Source organism: Ambystoma mexicanum, chromosome 1q (genome assembly GCF_040938575.1).
Source record: "Ambystoma mexicanum isolate Mex_15411 chromosome 1q, UKY_AmexF1_1, whole genome shotgun sequence".
Classification (NCBI taxonomy): domain Eukaryota; kingdom Metazoa; phylum Chordata; class Amphibia; order Caudata; family Ambystomatidae; genus Ambystoma; species Ambystoma mexicanum.
The window spans coordinates 194,266,302-194,290,094 of NC_090922.1; the positions used below are offsets into that span (position 1 = coordinate 194,266,302).

Genomic DNA, 23,793 nt, shown 5'->3' on the forward strand with positions numbered 1-23,793 from the left:
ATCATATTTGGATACATATATCTTGATTTAATATTGCTATCAATAAACCCGGGTAAAAGAGATAAAGGACCTGATTCATAGAGCCTTTTCCAATGGGGGTTTACCGTTATAAAATGCTTCTGGGAATTAGGCACATAGATATCGGTGCATGGATAAATGAATAGTGATAAATGCAGATACATATAGATGGATTCTCCGGAGCAATTAATACGAGTTGATATGCCATGAGGAATTAATATGAGTTGGTGTACCATGAGGCTATCAACTGTTATTTTTCAAGACTAGATGTTGCTTCGCCAGGTAAGTTTAAGTTTAAGCGAGAATCCAAACATTGCTTATCCTTCCTTCCATCTCTAGATATTTGCTATCTTTTCGTTTATCCCTGTTTGGCATGTGCAGGACACATGTATGCGAGTATGTACTTATCGTTGCTGAATGTAAACTGGTAGCAGTTCTAATAGGCACCAGGACTTGCAGCCCCTGCCGTTGCCCTAATGCTACCATCTTGACATAAAATAGCAACAGCTGGCAAATGGTCTCAGTTCCTGGGCTTATGATGCTAATGCTTGGGAAATGACTATGTAATATCTACACAAGTCAAAGTTGTTAGAACAGGACTTCAGTGCAAGGAACAGAAGTTAGGACACACATTGAAGGGACACTTGATTAAGAAATTTTTATTAGATGAGGAGCTAATTTACGACTCCAGTGAAACCATTATTTCTCTGAAGAGAAGGAGGCTTAGGAATAACACTGGCAGTGTGACAGAGTTCCCTCCAAGTGATCCAGGGAGGCTGTGTTTTGAGTGCAGAGGAGCAGGTAGTGGGTGGCACTGAACGGATTTGAGAAATATATGGCTAAAAAACACCAACCTGGGTGTCATGCTTATATCTCCAACTCCTGACAACTCTAGCATGTAGAAAATGCAGTCAGCCCACTTGGCTATAGATGCAAAACCAGCAATCAGAGCTGCAACTAAGATTACTGCTAATTTTGGACCCTTTTCAGATACATTTCTTTTCTAAGTGCTCAGATCAAATGACCATTCGTTCTTTGAAAACCTGCCCTTCTGACTTCTTAAAGTCACTTGACACATCTTGCTGCAGCAGAACAATAGGGTGAACAGTATGTGCATTGAAGTTATTACATTCTTCCATTCATCTCCTGATAGTTTTCTGGGGCTTTGGGTCCACAGAGTGTTTCTTCAGAAGGGATAAGACAGTTGCAGATTTTAAAGCAGCATGGAAGAGACCAGCAGAGAGAGCGGTTAAGAGCTCAGCGATCATGGCAATTGATTGAGACTAAGGGGGTCATTACGACCTGGGCGCAAACGGATACCGGGCAACGGTGCCGGTAATCCCTTTGTGCCCTATTCCGAGGTCCCTTTGCGGGTCCCTCCGTTATGTACGGGACCCGCAAAGGGATAACCGGGGTCAATAATGGTACCCCAATTTGCGGTACCGTTATTGGCGCCTTCCCATTGTGCCCTATGGGGGCTCAAATGGGAATGGGGAATGGATTTTCAAATGGGGACTTATCGGTCCAGCAAAGGTCGGAATAGACCGGTAAGTCCCCATACCATCAAGTCGGTGGCGGTACCGGTATTGGTGCTAGTCATGGCGCTAAAAGCGGCATGACTAGCACCAACGTCGGAATGAGGGCCTAAATCTTTGACCATGTGGCAAGCTTAAAGGGCAATGGGCGGGCATTATGGTTGGGCACTGACACGAATCCCAGGATGTCGTCATTGCTTCTGTGGCGGGAGCCTTTTCCCAAGAGGACTGAGAGGTGAGGCCACTACCTGATTGTGGTACTCGGTGGGTCGATCTCATGGGAGGGCAAACCCCGTATGGGGACCACTGACTACTATTGTGGGAGAAAGCGGTATCTGCCTTACCTCACCTTCAACCCCCTCTCTCCATCCCTACCCTCCTATCCCATGTACTTATATAAGACTCAAGAAGTAGAACGGACTGAGACGAGGAAGCCTAGAAATAGCCGCCAAGAAACTGACAAGGAAGAGTGCAGATCCGCAGGGGTCAATCGGATGAAATTGCATTGCATAGTCTAGTCTCCAACTACAGACCTTACTGGATACTTGCATAAAAACTGAGAATGGACTAACCCGAAAGTCAGATCATACCTGGAGTGGCAGGCGCTCATCGCTGAGAACAGCAGGAGACCGGAATGATGAAAGGTGAGAAGCACAGTGTCCAGGGGACCCACCAAGATACTGAGATCCGAGAGGCTGACTGGGGAGAGCACCGGCAGCGCAGCGTGAGAACATGCTGTCCGGCTATGAGAAAGATGCAGAATAGTGTCAGAATCCACAGAGCCACTGCAGAACTCTGGAGAGAGCTCCATAGCGGCAGTGAGCCTAAGCGACGCAGGCAAGCCCACGACCCACCACGGGGCTTCAGCCAAAACCCTAAAGGTATTTGGGTGGTATGAGGAATTCAACCATCTGCACAGGGAGAGTGTGATCGCCTGGGCTATTTTATTTTTTGTTTATTTAAAAAGAGTAAATGATGGGAGATCAACCTTCGGAAAATATGTGGGGCCATTCCTGCACATATTTTCCACACTCACTGCACAGCAGAAAAATAGTCATGTACTCTGGGAGGGCACAGCTTACCAACGCCACTCACCCCCACCCCTGTCATGTTTACTGACACCTGACCGCTGTGGGTACATCAGAAGCCTCTGGCCGTGGGCAGCCCGATGAGCATTTCAAGGCCCCATGAATTTGCATCTCCATTGTTACACCTTGCTGGTTGTGGAGAATACTGAAGAATGTTAATTAGCCGGACTCGGGGAGGGCTTTGGTGCAGGAGGGGACAATGGAGACCAGAGACCAACACCATGTGTCAACTTGATACCAACACCCCTCCTTGGAATGAAAGGGCAGTGAATGTCCTGCATGGAACCACTCCTTTCAGAGCAGGGAAGTATGTGAATTGTAGGAGACGAACGTCTGCCTGCAATCCCCTACTTCAAAGCAGGCCCATGTTGTGACAAGAGCTGCATAGGGCTCAGTTAATTAGGGAGACACTTTGATACACAGCAGACAGGAAGATGGGCAGGACTTCTAAGTATATGTTGTCATCCTTCCCCTGTCTGTTGCCAAGCACTCTGATTCTGACCTGAAGCATGACTGAAGATTGGTGGTGGGTGTCCAGAATTGGTTCATTATGGTGGGCTTAGCCTGCACAAATCACTGTAGCCCGTTTGGCTTTAAAAGAGGGCTGAGCCCCTCACTTATCAGATCATCTGAAGACTTTGCAAGGAGGAAGAAGGACTCCTTTGGACCCGTGCTGAAGGTACAGTCTACCTTGCATCTTCCGCCAGTGAAGGAAGGCCAGGAGTTCCAAGAGGGAAGCACGAGCCCTCCCCTAAACATCTGCCAGGGAACAGAGGGAGATACCAGACTCAAGAGGACCCATTCAGCAGCTTCAGATCCGGTACCCAGCCAGCACACAGTGTGCCCTGCTAGGTGCTGACAGCAAGCTTCCTAGGTGGGAAGTGCCGGAGAGTCTCTGGACAAAGGACAAGGCTGTTGCCTTCAATCACTCTCCTGAGCTTTGTGCTGTCTGTCTTGAAAGGACACGGCCCTGCGAAGAGGCTAGGAGAAGTGCCACACAAGCATCATTCAGCATCCATCTTTTTAAGGACAATTTCGCGACAGTCGAGTCCTCGAACCGCATCCGGCTGCACCGCTGACTGTTGTCACGCCGCAGTCACCAGATCCGTCCCAAATGCCTCGACCAGTATCCAGATCCACCAACCAGCACAGACAACGATTCTTGGCCCGAGCCACCGTGCTGGACAGCCTGAAGATGTCCAGCCTTGCTTGCCGAACTGCCTGCCGCCTGGTACCTGCAGCTGTCTCCTGCCACATGCTGTCTCACAGGCTGCGAAGCACCCTGGAACCGCCTCGACACTGTCGAGCAAAAAGAACATCTTCAGCACCAGGTACATTGTGGTTTGCCCCCCCCTGGTCCATCTTCGAAGGCTCCTAGAGGCAGTTACCACCCTTTGGTGTTGAAACCAAATAATCTTGAACTATAAGACTGATTACTTTACCACCTACCCTCCTGTTCGTATCCAGAGTGCATCCCTTTCCTTTGTGAAACTCTGTCTTCTGTGTTCTTTTTACAATGTGGGTTCTAATTGTAGAGTGCTAGAACTGTCTGCTGTAGTGATATTAAAGTAGATATTTGTATACAACCTTGACTAGACAGTCCCTTTAATCATTGGGTAATAATTGTATTTTTACTGTGTTGCAACTAACCAACGATCCACAACCTTGCGGTGATAAACCTGCTGTTCGTTCCATGTTACCAAAATTGGACAAGAAGGTCTTATAATTAACCTGTATTCCAATCTGTTTGGATCCCTTCTGGTGTACTAGAGGTGTGGGGTTGATGGTTTAGAAAGTATATTCATCCGTGGACCACTGGTGCCCCGGAAGTTGATTTGTCACAGGTGGCTGAGCCAATGGTGGGGAGGGGGGTGGGGGGCAGGGGGTACAAAGAACCCTAAATCGAACACTGCAAGGAAGGTGAGGAAAAGAGGATACCCCCTACGGGACATAAACATTACCAAGACGTAACAAGGAGAATATGGTCTGGGACCCTCTCAGAAGGACGTATCACATAACAAGGATACCTAATCTTCTTTGTGACAGTACATGGCGAGAAGGCAATCCGAGTCTGTCAGATATCGGAAGAGACTGTGAAGAAAACCGAGTAATTCCTTTGAACACACAACTTGGCAGGCGAATAAACCAAGTCTGTGTTGGTGGCTAAAAGTACCTGGTACAGAAGCGGATTGGGTCTGCCAACTAGGGTCGAGGACCAATCACAGTTTGGTGGAGCATCCAAACCATTCTTCTTCGCAATACCTGGGTGAAAGGTGAACCATGTCTGCCAACTGGGGTATAGGACCCATATAGATGGACAAGGGAAGAGACATTTTTCTTACCACTTGAAGCTGAACTTTCAAACCAGAATACATTTTGTCCAGGGGAAGGGCATCATTACTCTGGACCACAAAGACAATCCTTTGATTTAGTTTAGTTTGACAGAGTTTGGATTCTGATATAGGACTGTGGACCTTCTGATTTTGACATCCTGACAAGAGACATTAGTATTGTTTGAGGCAGAGAAACCCCTCTTAGAGTTGGGGCTAGGGAGGGTTTTCTTTTCATTTTTTCACATTAATGAAAGTCTTTAATAACCACAATGACCCCTCCATGTCAGTCTTACTTCTGCACCCTTACAACTGTTAATGATGATTGCTTATTCAATAGGAGAGGTAGGAGAGAGGTAGTTGAGAGTAGAAGAGGTAGGGGAGAGGTCGTGGACCGAAGGAGGTTTGGGGATGGAGAGGGAGGAGGGCAGTGAGTGTCACGAATCCTGGAGGAAACTTGAGCAAAGTCAATGGCAAAAAGCCGAGGAGGTGATGGTGATTGGCTTGGGAGGTGTGAGCAAAGATTGGTGGATAGATTGACGTTTGAGGGGGTGATTGTGAAGGGTGGAGATTAGGTTTGCGAAGAAAGGGTTTGGCAGAGTCATTGGTCTAATTTGGGACCGCAATGACATTTCTGGTGGCTTGGAGTAGTGCAGGTGTCTAATTTCACCAGTGTTGTAAGTGATGCTGCATGTTTGTTTCGAGTGTTGGGGACAGTAAGGTGTGAATGTGCAAGCAGAATATTGTTGGTCAAATGGAGTCATAAGTGCATAGTGAAAGTCGGAGTGCGTGGCCAGTGGAAGAGGCATGAATGGGGGAAAGACGGGAGAAAGGTCCTCGCATCAAGGTTAGCAGCAAGAGAGCCCTGTCAGAATGTCATCTTGGTCCCTCCACATTCTGCTCCTCATCTCCCATCTCCAATGACTGATCATTCCATTGTTCATTTTAACATCACAGAGAAAGAGGGGATCAGTGGAGAGGTCGGAGGAGGAGAATGAATTAGAGTGAGAGACCAGGTCAAGTGAGGTCCCACCGGAGTGGGTAGGCTGGTCATGGAGTTAGTAGAGGGCATGGTCAGATAGGTGGCATAGGTGGGACATGCATTCAATATAATGAAAATATAAGCAGATGTGGCTTCTGGGGGGTGGTGCCAGTAAAAACCTGTTTACTCAGGTAGTGTCTGCGTAGCGTGGCAAAATAAAGCTTGACTACCACTGCTGCAGAGATGAATGTTCCCCAGCAGGATAGTGGGGATACCTGTAGGAAGTGACGCAAGGAGAAAGGCCAGATTTGAGAAGATGGACTTGAGAGGTCCAGGGGGTCGATGGAGAGCCTGAACAGTGAGCGAGTAGGATGGAGGAGTTGAATAGTTGTATATTCAAAAGGTAAGAGTTGATGTGCCACCCTTCTCAAAAGGTTGAGGAGAGTGGGAAAAGGTAGCAGAGTCGTGGGGAGAGCTACTCAAGTAGCAGAGAATCGAGGGGAGGTTCAGGTCTGTTATAGCAAAAATTGATAGTTGAGGGTGATCAGATTCAAAGTGGTCACTGATGTAGGAAGACTTGTTGCTTAGGGATTGTGCATTCCTGAGGCCAAGTGAAGGAGTGATAGGAGGTGTGGGAGAGGAATAGGTGTGTGGTAGGTCAGAGCGATATGAGGATGGAGATCCTGGGATCTCATGAGTGTCTATTTGAGGGGTGTGGATGCAGGGGAGTGGGGGGAAGAGGAAGGTGTGGAGGCCGGAGAGTGACATAGTTACACCAAGTAGAGGCTGAAGGCTGAGAGAAGGGAAGCAGAAGAGTGACAAGAATAGGGAATGGATTGAAGTCAAGCTGCATGGTAAAAGGTTAAAGAAATAGGCAAGTGAAGACTGTAGAAAGAGAGCAGCCAAGAGAGGGAGAGGGTAGGTGGGTAAGCGGGAAGGGGTGTATGGTTGGCTGAGAAGAAGCAGGTGTAGGTTCTGCGTTGTGCTAGAATGTGGCGATCAGTCACCAAAAGACAGCAGGCTCAAATCATTACTGTTACCATGCCCAGTGATCTAACATAAGCCCTGCAGTGTATGGCTAGTCACTGGGTGTAAGGGTCCATATTTGTGGAAGCAGAAGTCTGGTAAAGGGGGAGCTCTGTAAATTCCTGTTTGAGCAGGGGTTCCGGCCTTAGGCCGTTTGCATTCCAAAATGGGTGCTGTTATTTGCTGCTTTTGGTCAATGCAGAGTCTGTGGCCTCCAGAGTTATCTTTGTTTTTTTGGGAATGCCTTTTCATCCTCCACCAACAGGGTGCCTAAACATCACCCAGACTCTGGGATGAACCCTGACCACCTCTTTGCTTTGATCCTGAGAGGCCTCTGGTACTTGTGCAATGAATGATCTGGCTTTTAGGTTAAACATTGCCAGGTGTAACCCAGGTTGATTTGGTGTAAGCTTGCTTGAAATACTGTTGGGCTGGGAGATCATGGCAGAAGCTGCTACCTGGCTGCTTATTGAGCGCATTATGAGGTAGGAACATTAAAATTGCACTAAAGTACAATGTACTCTATTTAGAGCATACATTTACAATATATAAGGTTGCCATATGCACACTACAGATAAGGTGTTGATCAGGAGAATTTGAAGTGCAGCATCAGACCAAGTTACAACATCAGCATAAAAGTAATGGGCATCACTTGTGCGAATGTTGTGATGTCAAATGACAACCTTGCCATGATACGCAACTTGTTCCTAATAAATAGCTTAATGTGTGCATGATATTTGTCAAACAATGAAAAAAAATGTATTTAACCATGTCCTTCTTTCAAACAACACATCTATCATTGTGAGTACATGTGAATCAAGTCGATTAACTCTTGTAACCTCCCCATCCCGCATCTCCGCCATCAATGTGGTGAGGATCCTCTGCACCAACATAAATACTAGTACATTGGGAGTTTCTCCACTGCTTAAAACTGCACATTTCATGTATGGAATGATTTTTTGACAACGTGGTCTTAGAAAGACAAGCCAAATGTTCATTCCGCTGAACAATTATGGACCATAGTCGCTGCACACAACACATAGTTCTATAAAGTAAGCAGATCAAGGAGTCTCCCATTATGCAAATGGAACACCTTTTATGACCCACTTACACCATAAAAATTAATGAAAGCTAAATCTCAAGTGCTTACAATGGGATCAAATGTGGATTCATAGCAATAGTCATTACAAAAATGGCCAGTATAGTTGACAAAATATTAAAAAATAAATGCTGACTGTAATTCTCCCGTTTCTTGGAGAGTCTGAAGACAAAATACAGGAACAAATACTTTTTTAAGGGTATTTCGAATGAAGATTGTTTTAATAACGTTATCACAAATCACTACAAACCTGTAATATGCCTTTCACATTATTTAAAGAAAGTTCATTGCTCTCACCCCTTTTTTGCAGAAGTCCCCTCAATTGTGACTGCGTTGCCCAGAGGTCCAGAGCCTGCTGGGCATAGAGACCCAAGCTACATCTCACTTATAACGCCCAATAAGGCCAAACATGTCTGGGGTTGCTTGTGACCTCATGCAGAAGGGATGTGACCTAGCAATTCAGTCTGGACGGCCTGATTTTCATATGGTCTTTTCTCTCTATTTAATGGTTTGGTAGGCTAAAGAATGATGGTCTTCAGGGTTGCCTAGAGCAATTGCCAGAGATTACAGTGCAGCAGGACAGTGTAGTTAACTGTGGTTCGCCATGTGAAGAGGGGAAAGCTATGATTTTTCCTGCTCATATTATTTTTGAACTGCTCGTTACCTAAGGATCTCTTGAAAGGGGTAAGCGATCCATTTGAGCTATTGGAAGGAACCAGTGATTGACTTGTAGTTATAAACAACGTGCACATGGACCATATCTATTTCTCCTGACTCTCATGCTCTTGCATAATTGCGAAAGGCTCCTAGCTTTGTGGATTTTTGAAATAGAATCCTCTGCTGAACTATTATAATTTCTACAAGTGGACTTTGAGTAGTCTGCAAAGTTTTGCCAATACGAGCATTTAAAGTAGTGACTGTGGCATCTACTGGCCTCTGAGCTGCTCGAAGTTACGACAATTTTTTCATCTAAAGCAGTGACTGCGGGTCATATTGGCCTTTGAGATGCTTGTAAAACTTTGTTTATAACATCACCTAGAGCAGCAACTGTTTAGCTAACAAGTCCTTTAGGCTGCTTCCGTTGCTTTAGCATACTAGAGACAATTCAATATTGGCGCGTGCTAGTGCAAAATGCCTGGAAAAATTAATTTTAAAAATGGAAAACCAGAGGCTGTTGCTAAAACTGTAAAACCTAGTAAAACTCCAGGATGTGTAGAGTCAACACCAACTAGAAGTATGGAAACCACTTAAAAAAATGGGCAAGATAATTGACCTTTTTAAAGGTCTGACCACACTTGTTGATGTCTTCCCATTACTGGAAGCTCGTGAAAATTTGAATCGTGCTTTAACATGCACTACGGTAGAATTTGATGATAATAGTTCTTTTTTGAATTTGTGTTACTCCCTTCAGGGTGAGATTATGAATTCTGTAATTTGAAGGGATAATACTGAGATTGTTGTAAATGCGAACGAATAAGGTTATGGAGGTTCTCTGTGAGACTCTTCTTGTTCACCTCAACTCTCTGGGATTAATCATGAAAATCCTAAAACATCAAATGATCTGTTGGATTTTACTGAAGTTGTCATTAGCCAAGCGAATGCTGATAGTATGGATAATGAAAGATTTAAAGAGCAGGACGCACACAATTTGGCTACTAGTTTTGCGTTAAAGATCCTACTGAAACAAACACTTAATATTCGTGGTCATGTCCAAAAGAACTCTAATTGCTTGGTTGATTTAATCCAATCAAAAAAGGGCACAGTCAGACAATGGAGTGAGTTTGCCTCAATTTCAGACTACCTCCGCCTCTAATAGTGTACTACCCAAGGAAGTCCTACCGGTAAATAATGCTTAAGTAATGGAATCAACTAAAGTTGAGATTTTGGTGGGTAGTGGTGAGGAAGATGTTCTACCATTGTCTAGAAGGGAAAAGCAAAGTATTGAGATCAAAAAGGCTAAAGCCGTAACTAAATCCAGGGAGGTGGTTGTAAGTAATGCTCAGTTAACGGAAGATGAGACCAATTTGAATCGGTCTTCCTCTAAAATATCTAGGAAAAAAGGTGCAAAGGGAGTTAAAAGAGCAGCTAACAAAAATCGGTAATTTAACCAATCGGCTAATTGCCTCTAACGAACCCAAAGGGAAAAATAGTGTAAGTGCGTGCATAATTAATACATTATTCTGATCAAAGTGTTATGGATGCTACTGAAACATTGTTTGAAACATCTGTTGCAACTATTTTTGCTAGCGTCAATTTGAATAGAGCCAAGAGGAAACGGAAAAATGAAATCATGACTGTTGTCAATAAAGGTAAAAATCAAATAAATGTGACACTCTTGGCACAGACAGCTGTTGCTCTTCCTCTTACGAAGTTCATTATAGTAAGCCTGCTTGAGAGTACAAAGCAGCCGATAAACAGAAGATGACTACTTAACATCCTTAGCAACTTTTTCCCCTTAAGAGTTCTCAAAAGTAGTGACTTATATTTTGGTGAGCAATTGATAACTACGGTACACTGCTCAAAATCTCTCCTCAAATGGGGATGTGAATTAGATTGCAGGTTGAATAGAAAATGCCATGTGAATGACTGGAAAAATTACACAGAAGGTAGAGTAAGAAGATGGGGACTTTCGAGAAAGTAGAGGAAATTAAAACATCTGCAGAGGGCTGCGACCCAGATATAACATCTCACTGGGAGTGGCTATGACCAATTATGATGAAACCTTGATCTGGCATAGTGATTAAATCCTAGACCACCAGAGGACATGCTCACTTATTTATAACAGAAGGCTCCTATAAAGACCTATGAAAGGCTGATGATGTATCACTTCAGGTGACTTGGCTATTAGGTAGTAGAGAGGGAGGAGAGAGGGAGGAGAGAGGGAGGAGAGAGAGAGGAGAGTGGGAGAGGAGAGAGAGAGGAGACAGGAGAGAGAGGGGGAAAGAGAGATTTCGAACCTCAGTGGCTGTTGCATGAACATCAACCACGGCATCAGGCAAACCGATCACTAAGGAAACAAGGTGGCACAGTCCTTAATCAGAATATACAGCAGAAGATAAGCTCGGCCAAGAAGTAATCGGGTCGCCCGAGCATTAAGAATCTTTTCCATAGCTTTGAACCACCTCCAAGATCCCAGTTGGAGATGTCTCCCACTCCATTTACACTGACGTGGGACATAACGAGACCTCAACTTCCGTACTGAAGAAGGTTGGTACAATCAAGGGCCACAGTTTGAAGCCCACAGAATCCGACTGAAGCAATTGTTGACTACAACATCTGTTGCAGAACAGATAGACACACTTGTATATGAAAGGGGTGTACAAAAATATTTTAAACAGTTGTTAAATGGTCCTATATGTTATGAGACCGACCAAAAACACAATGTGGAGAAGCACAATATCTGTATGAATGGGTGAGTGAGTATGCTTGTTGGAGTTTTTTAAAACATTTTTTATATATGCACTGCCTTTGTAAAACTGTTGGTTTTGTACCACTGAACTAGTGTCCTAATTGAAAATAAATATATATTTTTGAAATAATGATTGCCATCCTTGATCTCCCAGTCCATTTGTTGTGTATACCCAGTTTTTACCTGGAGGACCGTTAGTATACCAGGTACCCTTTATTTTGAGAGAAGATGAATACTGAAAAAATGGAAATAGAACTTCACAGGGCCTCAGTTTAGACACTGGAAAAGCAACGGTTGGAAGTAAGATTTTCACCGATGGGTCGACCTGCTATGATGCACTAGCATGCATATCTATTGTTCTGTATGTGCTGAATTATGAATCAAATACAATCACAATACCTATTCTTGTATTAAATAATACAAGAGTTCATATTCACAATGTGTATGTCACTTGCAACAAATTGGCATCCAAAGAAATAGAAATTGATGTGAATAATCCTATCTCCAAAAGGGAAATCTGCTGATCGGATTTCCCTTTCATAAAACTCCATGCCAAAAACATAGTCCATGTTTCACCGGTCTCCATTCGAATATTTCCTATCCGAATGTTCACTATTATTCTCCTACACATCCCTCTAATTATTGTTTCCTGAAGCCCTGGTGTACTATATTGACAAAACACTATGATTCTCACACTCCTATTGGTTGATTTTCTGATTCCGACCATTTCTGTTTACCTCGCAAACCCTACCAATCCTGTCCCTCTGATTATCATTTTTGAGATCTCAATCCACTGGAACATAGTACCACCATCCCTTATGTTCTGTTATTCATCCTGGTAATTCCTGCCCATGGTACAACACTTTCGCATTACACAATAAACAACAAACTAATGTTGAACCATTATACCTGACATGTCCAAACCCGAGGGTCATGCAGAGTCAGGCAATTGATCATAATCGCACACACCTGAAAGGCGAGCATAGCAGACCAATGGTATATAAGGCGCTATAAATGTAAAATAACATAACCTAACATGGCGATACTACCAAGCGGCAGTTCAAGAGAAGGAGAAAAACGGCGGGAAACGAGAGGGTGACGAGGAGAGAAGTAACCTTGCCCTTTTCATCCCAGGCCTGCGGAACCTTCGTGGAGGAGAATCTAAGACCGCAAACAATAGCGCAAGTGTCCTGCAGCAGATGTGAGCGGTACACTGGGCAAGCTTACCGAGCGAGGGAAGCTCCTGCGCCCGTGGTGTTGCCCTGACTCCAGAGGAGCTAGAAGCGAAGCGGGTCATCACAACCGCTGAGTCGAGGGGCGAACCGATAAGAACCGGGTTGTGTTGAGTGACAATCGCAGGAGTGGCAAGCTTCGAACCAAAGCTAATGAGCGTTGAATTGAAGACTGTGAAAGAAATGAAAGGGGAGACCAGCTGCAGAGGGAAAGCGGCACCACATGGGTGCTAACTCGAGAGAGACTGGTCGAGCCCCATATGAGAAACTAAAAGTACCAGAAGGCCATAGGAAGGCCCACGAAGTAGGTTAAAGTGGTCAAGCAAAGTCCCTGTACAATCGAAAGGCGAGCACTGTGAAATAAAGGGAAGTAAATCCCATAGCGAAAATGAACATTGAGAAACCAAGGGAATTAACTCAGTCAAGAGGGGGTGAAGCCATTACCCGAGGGTGCAAGCCCAGATTAGGGAGATCCGGAGTTAAGTTAAAACTCAACACTGGCAGTCGAGAGAGGTCCGAGCCTAAATGAGGGAGATTCAAGGAGTTGAGCTATCACCCAAAGTTTAATGAGAAAAGAATAAGAGAGAAAAGAAACAATTGAGCAAGGATCAGCCCAGAAGAGCGAGACCCAGGGGTGAAGTCATTACCCTATTTGATCTTTTCAAACACGATTATTTAAAAAGTAGCTGAGTCTCTGGGATTGGATCAATAATTAATAACATCTGTATAGTCGAAGTACACACGCTGAAGTGCTGTGTGTTACCCACACATATCTTAGGGCGCAAAAATTAAGTGTTGCCCGAGTCCGGCTTTGAGGATGTTCTTACGTTTTAGGACTAATCAGCTTCCTACATTGCTGAAGCTGGGACCACGATTTAATATCCGGTGTGAAGAACGCACATCCGGTGTGAAGAAAGCATACTTGAATCAGCGAGGCATCTCTTTACAGAATGTTTTGGGCTGGCTCCAGCTATTATTGAGATCCTTGGGGTTTTTTGTAAACAATCTTGAGTATATACAAATAGATCGTTTTTGGTCATATGGTTTGAACTCGGAAAGTCAAAAGTTCCATTTTGCATTATATCGATTATGGAAACGAATAATGAGAAAATGGCTGAATGTATTGCCCTTGCATAATTTGGGTGATGCAGGATGTTGATGTCATTGTTACGGTTTAATAGTTTTAGTTTTATGGTCCTATTTTACTATTTATTATGTTAATATTAATGGAATTGCATAATGAAATCTATATAAATTCTTGATGTGATAACAGTATGTGTACGAATGAATTTTAATTATCAAAATTTGAGTGTAGCACTTATGATAGAGGTGTGTCCTCGGTGCGATTGAGGCATTAATTGATCTGTTCGGGATAAGTTATTATATCCATTGGTTTTATTAGTTTTATCAATAGGATTTTTAGCCCCTTTTTTAGGTTTGCATACTTGTTACACAATGTGATTTGACAATGTTATTTTAGTGGATGTGTTATTGTAATCTATTGATATTCAAAATATTTGTAAAAGTTTAAATACTGAATACAAATAAATAAATAAACACGATTGAGAAGGGTCAGCCCAGAAGAGGGGGACCCAGATTTGTACAATGGATTACAATTAAGAAGGGTCAGCCCAGAAGAGGGGGACCCAGGGGTGAAACCATCACCCATATGGAACTTTAGGAACAAACTTTTTATTTATTAAAGGACATTTTTGTTTTGTTGTTTGAACACCAGAAGCCCATAGGCAAGAAACGTTCAAAGGAAACGATACTTAGCCATGGACTGCCCTGAGAACTGCAATTAAAGCTGTCGTCTCGTGCTGGAGAAGCCTGAGACTGTACTGTGCTCCAAGCTCCCATCCTATCCCAACGTGGGGAAGGGAGACCCAAACCACTGCATCCTGATGAACCTCCATTGGAACTGTTGTCTCGTGCTGTATACTGTGTTACAAGCTCCAATCTCCAACCCTACCCCATGCTCAAACCATGGGAAAGGGAGACTCAGGCTATCACCCCCTGACTTATTATTTGAGTGCACTTCTTTCTTCAAACCTAACCTCGCACCCTTTTGTATTTAGTGTAAAGAATTGGCAATATGTTTTGTTAGTATAGGCCCTTTTATTTGACTTGATGCCATTGCGACTGCCTTATTTTCATTTGATGGTCAATACCTGTCCCCATCTTAGATTTAGGTTACAACAAAGGTAGCAGGCGCCCCTCTCTCGGAAGAACAAGGCATGATAACCTGTTCAGTTGGTCATCCTAAGTTACCTGGGGGCAACCAGACGTGGTCTCCATGCTCACTGTGCTCAGAGAGGCACAGCTTCACCTCACTGATGAGGCCCAACAAGGCTGAAACACGTGTATGGGGTTGCTGTCGGTACTCTTGTTCAAAGAGGAATTGCCATAGCATTTCGGTGCTGGACTGCCCATGTGGGTGGGACAAAGACTAATATGCAAATGGATATTTCCCATCTGTGAAAGGTACAGTGAGCAAAAAGCGTGTGCTGCAAACTCTTACCTCAGAACAGGTTATCATGCCATGTTCTCTCTGGAGAGGAGCGCCTGCTACCTTTTGTGAAATTAGATTTAGGTTAGGTGTTTTTCCAACCCGTGTACTACTTTCATTGTTAAATAAATACCCTTGAACTGTGATCATTTGTGTCTGTCTTACTTGTTGTCACCATGAGTTCTTCACATTGTGTACAGGCACTTATAAATTACATGACATATCATTATGAAAATATCCTTCCCTCGGTCCACGTTGCCACAAAAGGCAAAGGAGGTATAGCTCTTAACTGTACCGGTTTTACCTTCGATTATGTTGGCTCTTGGTTTGTAGAAGTGAGGTAGTAGTGCATGCTTTAGCCTCTTGTCATCCTTGTACTCCTGCCGAGCAGAAGTCAATTTGTCACACTTTAGTAATGTTAATGGATTCAAGTCATACTAATAACGTTAAGATAAAACGGAGTGAATAAAAAACATAGGTACACTGTCCTATGCAGCACCTAGTTCAATAGAGTCAGAAAATGATCCACCTGCTTTCATCAATAACACTGGTGTAAACTGTAAGGTTTATGTGACCATGTAGCAAAGCTCAGTTTTGTACCCCTCTAGTACCGAACATTTGTTGATCATTCCAGCGACACATTCTTTTACAAACCAGGAAAGAAAAGTTCCTTTATAAACTGTTACGCCCTATTTTCAAACATTTTTAGAAATGCGAGGACATCGACTAGATAGATGTGAGGTCATGACGACCACATTCTAAGTCACTTCTTGTGTACTAACCCACACTGTGCAAAAAACAAAATGCAAAGAGTCAATGTATAAGGTTTTGCAAGATGCCCTAAAAATTGTATATCCCCAGAAACTACCGGCAGGAAAAAGGTTACGATGATAGGCCTGTGATTTTATTTTTAAGCCATATGAAAATAAATATTTGTTAATTTGTTACATGCAAATTTGGTGTTCTCTTCTGTACACACCACATGCTGTGATTTGTTAAAACGTATGCTGGATCTACACCCGGCAAGTGTCAGACAGGTGGGGTAGCCTATGTCCCCGCATTTCTAAAAATGTTACTCCCTCATGACAGAGGCCCCCCTCATCAAAAAAGAGGGCACAACACTCCCTATATATAACAAACAACACCCCCTATATATAACAAACTATTTTCAAACATTACAACTTCCCTCAAGTATTGGAAACCACATATTTGGAGTTGTTTATGCGTACCTTAAAACGAGGATCTTTTGTGTAAATGGATACTACCAAGAGCACATGTATAGTGAAAATGCAGTACTAGACCATATACAAAACCTACACAAAATCCTTTTTTTAAAGAATTACTGTTGAATGCATTGTGGGATGAAATGTGTGCCCAATGTATAGTAGCATGACCAAAACTAATTGTGCTAATCTCCTGCTGCAGAAATCCATATCCATATGTGCCCAACAGGAAAATGCTTGACTTCTCCAACATGGGGTCTGGCATGGATTCACATGCTCATGAATATTCCCCGTCGTCAGGCTGGGAATCCTCGGTAAAGAAAAAACCAGTATCAGTTTCGTTTCTGATCTGTCTTTCGTAGTAATAACCAATCACTGGTCTCTGCGTCATACTGACCACAGCCAATGACTGCCCTCTACCTAAGCACCGCCTCTGGCAGCCATCTTCAGATTTTTACCGCACGTTCATGTGTTGGGATCCTCGTGCTATTGCTCTCGAGCGTTAGTGCTATTTTTTCACGTTTTTTCTCAAAAACTTCGTTTTTTCGGTCAAAAGAGCCTCAAGCTCCACCGACTCTCCATCCGATCAACGGGGACCCGTGTCGGATTCGTCTGCGCCCCTCAAGGGTGAAGATTTCCTCGAGCTACGCTTTTGGAGGACTCCAGAAGTTTCTCAGGCCCGGTCATGGCCCAGGAGAAGGGAAGCTCGACGCCCGGAAAGCTGTTCAGGGTCTGCCCTGGATGCCAGCTGCAGAACGTCTTCAAGGAGGACGAACACTCTTTTTGTCTTTACTGCCTACATGAGGACAAGACGCACGTGGAGAAGGACTGTGCGTTTTGCGGCAACATGTCGGAGCGGACCATGAAGGACCGCCATCAACGTCTCGCCAACTGGCTGGAAGGGAAGAGCCCGTCCGGCGAGAAGAAGAGGAAGAAATCCGAGCGGTCTTCTAAGACCTTTGAGGACGCCCCGGCGACGGGGGTCCAACATAAGGCCAAGCACCGCAAGTCCGCTGGCACCGGGAGCGCCGAACGGTCGGGCTCTACGGGCGCCAGGCGGGGCGCACCCTCCCCGGCACCATCAACCACGAGCCAACGCTCTGGGTCAGGTAAGAGGAAGGCCGAGCACCCTGCGAGGCTCCTGGAGAGGCCCCGGTCGAGCTCGAAGGCGGAGGGGGAGCGAGGCAGTGTCCCCCCCCTCAAGGAAAAGGCGGTGAGCGCACCTAAGGTGGTGAAGGCCTTAATCCATCCGGCCAAGCCCTCTATCGAAACTGTCGCGGCGGCCCTGGCTCAGCCTGTGGAGGCTACACCAGTGGTGGCGACCTCGGGGCTCAGAGTCTCCCTGCCACCTCGGAGGGAGTCCTCTTTTGTGCCCATCGATAGGACCCCCGTGAAATCCCCCGTGGGGAAGAAAAAGGGGGGGCAGGGTGTCGTCGTAGATTCGGCCTCAACCTCGGAGGAGGAGCTGGTCGAGGTCTTAAGCCACGGCCTCGGCGTGGAAGAAGACCGGCCCGTCGGGATGGATCCCGACGCAGGTGACGACGACATCGTCGAGGGCACCGACGGGGCCCCTAATCGCCCGTCAGATTCCCCTCTGCCAGCGCCGCGAGACAACTCGGCGGCCATTTTGTTGGCTATACAGTCCTTATGCTCAGAGATAAGGACGAGACTACCGTTGCCGACGGAACCTCTCCCGTCGGGGGACCCAGAACCGGGACCTTCTGGTGTTCCCCCTACCAAGAAAAGAAGGATCCACCCTCCGCCTCCTTTTCAGCCGTCGCGCCCCTTCCAGCCCTCCTCCCCGTCCACCCGAGGGGATGATACGGGGACTGACACGGCAGCGACGGGTACGGACGACGAGGTATACGACGAGGATGTACCGTCGTCGCCTCCCACCAGGGCTTCTCCGCCCGACGAGATTGGATCGTTCCACTCCATGATCACCAGGGCATCCGAGCTTTTCCAACTCTGCCCTGAGGAGAAGAAGAAGGAAGGTTTCCTTTATCAGCGGCGCGAGGCCAAGAGGAAGACGGTCCTCGCAGTGCCTCTATTGGACGACATTTGGGATGAGGGCCTCACCCTCCTCAAGAACCCTTCCACGACGCCAGCTAGAAGAGACCGGTACGAGAAAAAGTACCGGGTCCCGGACACGGCCCCCCTGTGCCTCCGGGCGCAGCCTACCCCGGACTCCGTCGTCTCCGCGGCGGCCAGGAAAAAAGCGGGGGGGGGTGCGGCCTCCACATCGACTTCCCCACCGGACGGCGAGGGAAAGAAATTGGACGCTATGGGACGCAGAGTCATCTCGTCTGCAGCGACGACGATTAAAGCGGCCAACGCCTTGGCTATCGTGGCCCGCTACGACCGGGAGCTCTGGTACAAACTGGCTCCCCTGCTGGACTTCTTGCCGGATGACAAGAGGGCAGAGGCCCTGGAGATCCTGCAGGAAGGCGAGGTGGCTTCGGACCACGCCATTACCGTTGCGACGGACATCGCCGACACTGGGTTTCGCCAGTTGGGCAACGGCGTTTGCCTTAGGCGGCGTGGATGGCTCAAGGCTACGGACTTCCGTCAAGACGTTCAGACCAGAGTCCTGGACATGCCCTTCGATGGGAACAACCTGTTTGGGAAAACAGTGGACGATTCCCTTCAGGTCATTAAAGCGGACACCGAGACGGCCCGGGCCCTTGGAGTTCTGCAACAACGACGGACGCCCTTTCGGAGCAGTGGAGGCAAGGGCGCCTCCAAAGGTTCCGGCGGCGGTTTCTCCACCTACCGTCAAGCGGCCCGCTCGTCGTCTCAGGATGCCTACAGAGGATGAGGCAAGTCTGGCGGACCCCGCCGTCGTCGCCAAGGAGGTCAAGGCGGCAAAGCCTCGTCGAAGCAGGATTGAACCGGCCGTGGGGTCGGGCCCCCACTGAAGCACCCCGGTGGGAGGCCGGCTGGCGAGCTTCGTCAGCGTGTGGGAGTCCATCTCCACCGACCGTTGGGTGCTGGACGCCTTGTCCCGGGGCCACGCGCTCGAGTTTCAAAGAAGGTGTCCGCGCATCCCCCCCGTGGCCAGGAAAGAACTTCACGTCCCTCAACTTCTCCTGGAGGTAAAGGCTATGCTCAGGAAGGGCGCCATCGAACTCGTCCCAAAGAGGCTTCGGGGCTCCGGAGTTTACTCGAGATACTTCCTCGTGAGGAAGAAGACGGGGGGATGGCGCCCCATCCTGGACCTGCAACGTCTGAACAAGTTCATCAAGGCGCAAAAGTTCCGGATGGTCACCCTCCAGCACGTCCTGGGTCAGCTGGAGGAAGGAGACTTCCTGTCGTCGTTGGATTTGGAGGATGCCTACTTCCATATTCCCATCCTAAAGGGGCACCGAAAATTCCTCAGGTTTGTGGTCCAAGGGCGTCATTACCAGTTCAAAGCCCTCCCCTTCGGACTACGGTCGGCACCCAGGGTGTTCACCAAGTGCCTTGCAACGGTGGCGGCGCAGCTGCGCCGCGAAGTGATCCACGTCTACCCCTACCTGGACGACTGGCTCATCCGAGCCAAGACGAGGGAGCTCGCCGTGGTTCACACGGCAAGGACCGTCCAACTTCTCACGGACTTGGGATTCTCCGTGAACTATGCCAAATCCCACCTGGTACCCGCGCAAGACGCTCTGTTTCTGGGAGCGAGGCTCAACACAGTGTCCCTTCTGGCCTCCCCGTCGGAGGAGAGGACCAGGACCATCCTGGGCAAGGTGCAGCGGATGTTGGTGGCCGACGCGGCCAAGGTGAGGTCCATCAAGTCCCTCCTCGGAATGATGTCTTCCTGCATCTACCTCATTCCCATGTGCAGGCTCCGGATGCGCCCGTTGCAGGAGTTCCTGGACACGCGCTGGATCCAAACGACGGGCAGCTTCGAGGAAAGGATCACACTCGACGAGAGTTTCCGACGAGCGATCCGGTGGTGGGGCACCCGCGCGCATCTGACGGCGGGCATGGACTTCCAGACCCCAGCCCACCAGGAGACAGTGACCACGGATGCCTCCCTGGAAGGGTGGGGAGCGCACACCGAAAATCTGCACGCAAGAGGCCTTTGGCTCCCGATGGAGAAATCCCTACATATCAACGTCCTGGAGCTCCGTGCAGTGTTTTGGGCCCTCAGGTCCTTCCTTCCGTCCCTCAAGGGCAAGGTGGTGAGGATCTTCACCGACAACACCACCACCATGTTTTACATCAGGAAACAGGGCGGAACCAGGTCCCCAGCACTGTCCAAGGAGGCGCAGGACCTGTGGCATTGGGCCGTCGCCCAAAGGATATTTCTGGTGCCGTTTCATCTGGCAGGGATAAAAAACACCATCGCCGACTCGCTGAGCAGGGAGCTGCGCTCGTGCCACGAGTGGGAGCTACGGCAGGATCTAGTGGATCGCCTCTTCCGACGGTGGGGCACACCCCAGATCGACCTGTTCGTGACGGCGACGAACTCCAAGTGCCTGAGGTTCGCCAGCAGGTTTCCCCAGGCGAGGAGCATGGGCGATGCTTTCTCGTTCCCCTGGGAGGGCCTGTTCCTCTACGCGTTCCCTCCTTTGCCACTGCTAATCCGGCTCGTCAACCAGCTCAAGAGGTCACGGTGCAGGATGATCCTCGTCGCACCTGCGTGGCCGAGGCAGATATGGTTCCCGGACCTTCTGGACTTGTCAGCGTCCCCGCCAATCAAGCTGCCGGTGGACGCGGATCTACTCTCCAGGGAAGGAGGCGCCATCCTCCACCATGACCCGAAATCGCTGAACTTGCAGGCCTGGCTCCTGCAGCGCTAGAGTTTGGAGGATACGACATACCGGCCGACTGCAGAGAGGTTCTTGCAAAGGCCAGGGCGTCCTCGACTCTTAAATGCTACGGACACAAATGGAAGAGGTTCTCTGTCTGGTGCCACGCACAGAAGATTAACCCTCTAAGGATTACGGCTCCCCAAGTACTGCCGTACCTGCTGACGCTGGCCAAAGCTGGACTGGCACACGCGTCCATCAAGATTAATCTTGCTGCGATCGCCCGTTACACCAGAACCACGTGGCGGACGTCCTTGTGGTCTCATCGTCTGGTGAAAGAGTTCATGAAGGGACTGTTCAGATCCTTCCTGCCGGTGAAGGCTCCGGCCCCGGCGTGGGAGCTCAACGTGGTGCTGACCAAGCTCATGGGACCTCCGTTCGAGCCTCTGCACTCGGCTCCGTTGAAATTTCTGTCGTGGAAAACAGCGTTTCTTGTGGCCATCACCTCCGCACGACGAGTGGGAGAGATCCAGGCCCTTTCCTGCAAGGCCCCGTACTTGACTTTTCACGACACGGGGGTAGTGCTCAGGACGCACCCCTCCTTCATGCCCAAGGTACCGTCTGACTTCCATCTCAACGAACCCTTGGTGTTGCCTGTGTTTTTCCCGTCGCCTTCGTCGCCTGCTGAGAGGACTTTGCACTCGCTGGATGTGGCTAGAGTGCTGAAGTTCTACGTAGACCGCACGAAGTGTTTTCGGAAGACGTCACAACTCTTTGTGAACTTTGGACCTGTCAATCAGGGGAAGGCTCTCTCGAAGGCTTCCATTTCCAGATGGCTCTCCGGCTGTATCATGTACTGTCACCGGTTGGCAAACCGACCGCTGCCTGGCCGTCCGAGAGCCCATTCCACCAGAGCGATCGCAGCTACCACGGCGTTCCTATCTGGTGTGCCCCTGCTGGACATATGCAGGCCTGCTACGTGGAGGTCGAAACACACCTTCACGAAATTCTACTGCGTCGACCGGGATTCCAGGGAGGAGTCCAGGGTCGGCCAAGCAGTGCTGCGCAACCTGTTCGCCTGAGGTGAGCCTGGTGAGGAGGTAAGATGCTTAATGTTGAGTTTGATGTAATGCTTAATGTTGAGCCTTTGCCACCTCCCGTGGTTGTGCATGTGTGTACTGCTATGTATTCTTTATTCATGAGCATGTGAATCCATGCCAGACCCCATGCTGGAGAAGGAACAAGTTACTTACCTGTAACTGTTGTTCTCCAGCATGGGTCTGGCATGGATTCACATGCGAACCCTCCCGCCTACCCCTCTGCGGCTCTTCACTTGGTCATACTGCCACTTCACGTGCTTCCAAATCTGAAGATGGCTGCCAGAGGCGGTGCTTAGGTAGAGGGCAGTCATTGGCTGTGGTCAGTATGACGCAGAGACCAGTGATTGGTTATTACTACGAAAGACAGATCAGAAACGAAACTGATACTGTTTTTTTCTTTACCGAGGATTCCCAGCCTGACGACGGGGAATATTCATGAGCATGTGAATCCATGCCAGACCCATGCTGGAGAACAACAGTTACAGGTAAGTAACTTGTTCCTTCTGGCCTCGTTGATTTAATTTGTATTCCTCCTATGGGAAATTAAATCGATATCATTGAGTTGGTTGATGGTGCAACCTATTAATGCCCCCCATTGATAATTCATATTTGGTGTTTTCTGTAAAAAAAAAAAAAAGGCGAATGTTCTGCTGCCCTCATTTTTATGTGTGACGAAGTTTGAGGAATTCAAACTTGTAACGAGCAGGTGGCAAACGGATCTCCATCCAGCACAAGGCAACGTCGAATAAGGATCCTTGCTCCGCCGATGGGAAGATGTGGAATGTATCATATGGTTGATATTGATATTTTATTTATATCTCGCTCGTACACAGGTTTTTTCAGAGCGCGACAAGGCAAGGGAGGGCAACCAGGGAGAACAAAAAATAACGATCTTACTAGGCCCAGTGTCATTGAGAATGCGCAAGTGCATGGGAGAGGGAGAAAGGGGAAAAGTGCATGGAAGGGGACGGAGGAATAGAAAGTGCAGAGCAAAGGAATACAGATAAATAATAAATAATGAATAACGAGCAATCAAACAGTGGTAGTGCAGGTGGCAAGTGCTGGGTTTTAGGCAGCAGACAGGGCGAGTCTGGTAAGTGCAGTGAGAAAAAGGGGGGGGCTGTATGTTTACAGATACAGGCCCCAGTGCAAGGGTTTACCAGGAGGCAGCGCAGGTGGGTGTTAAGGTGAGCGGGTACCTGCTCTCGGAAGTCAGAGGGTAGGCCAGGAGCACAGTGCCAAGAGAGAGCAGATCAGCAGGGGAGAGGAGGGGCGAAGGCAGAAGCAAAGAGGAAGGTCTTGAGGTGCTTCCAGAACAGGAGATGGTTTTTCTGAAGTTTCAGGGTGGCAGGGAGGCTGTTTCAAGGGAGGCCAAAGCGGAAGACCAGGATCTACCCCCAGCTCGCTTCTTTGAGAAACGACTGACCCTGAGAGAGTTGGAGGTAGAGGAGCGAAGAGCCCGAGATGGAAGGTATTTACGAAGGGACAGCTGAAGGTATATTG

General features: G+C 47.7%; 1 protein-coding gene across 2 annotated transcripts in view; it reads left to right on the forward strand.

Moving 5' to 3' along the window:
- TSEN34 (tRNA splicing endonuclease subunit 34) overlaps positions 1-23,793 on the forward strand; it is a 229,371-nt gene that overhangs the window by 118,424 nt on the left and 87,154 nt on the right. The gene's annotated exons all lie outside the window — the stretch shown is intronic.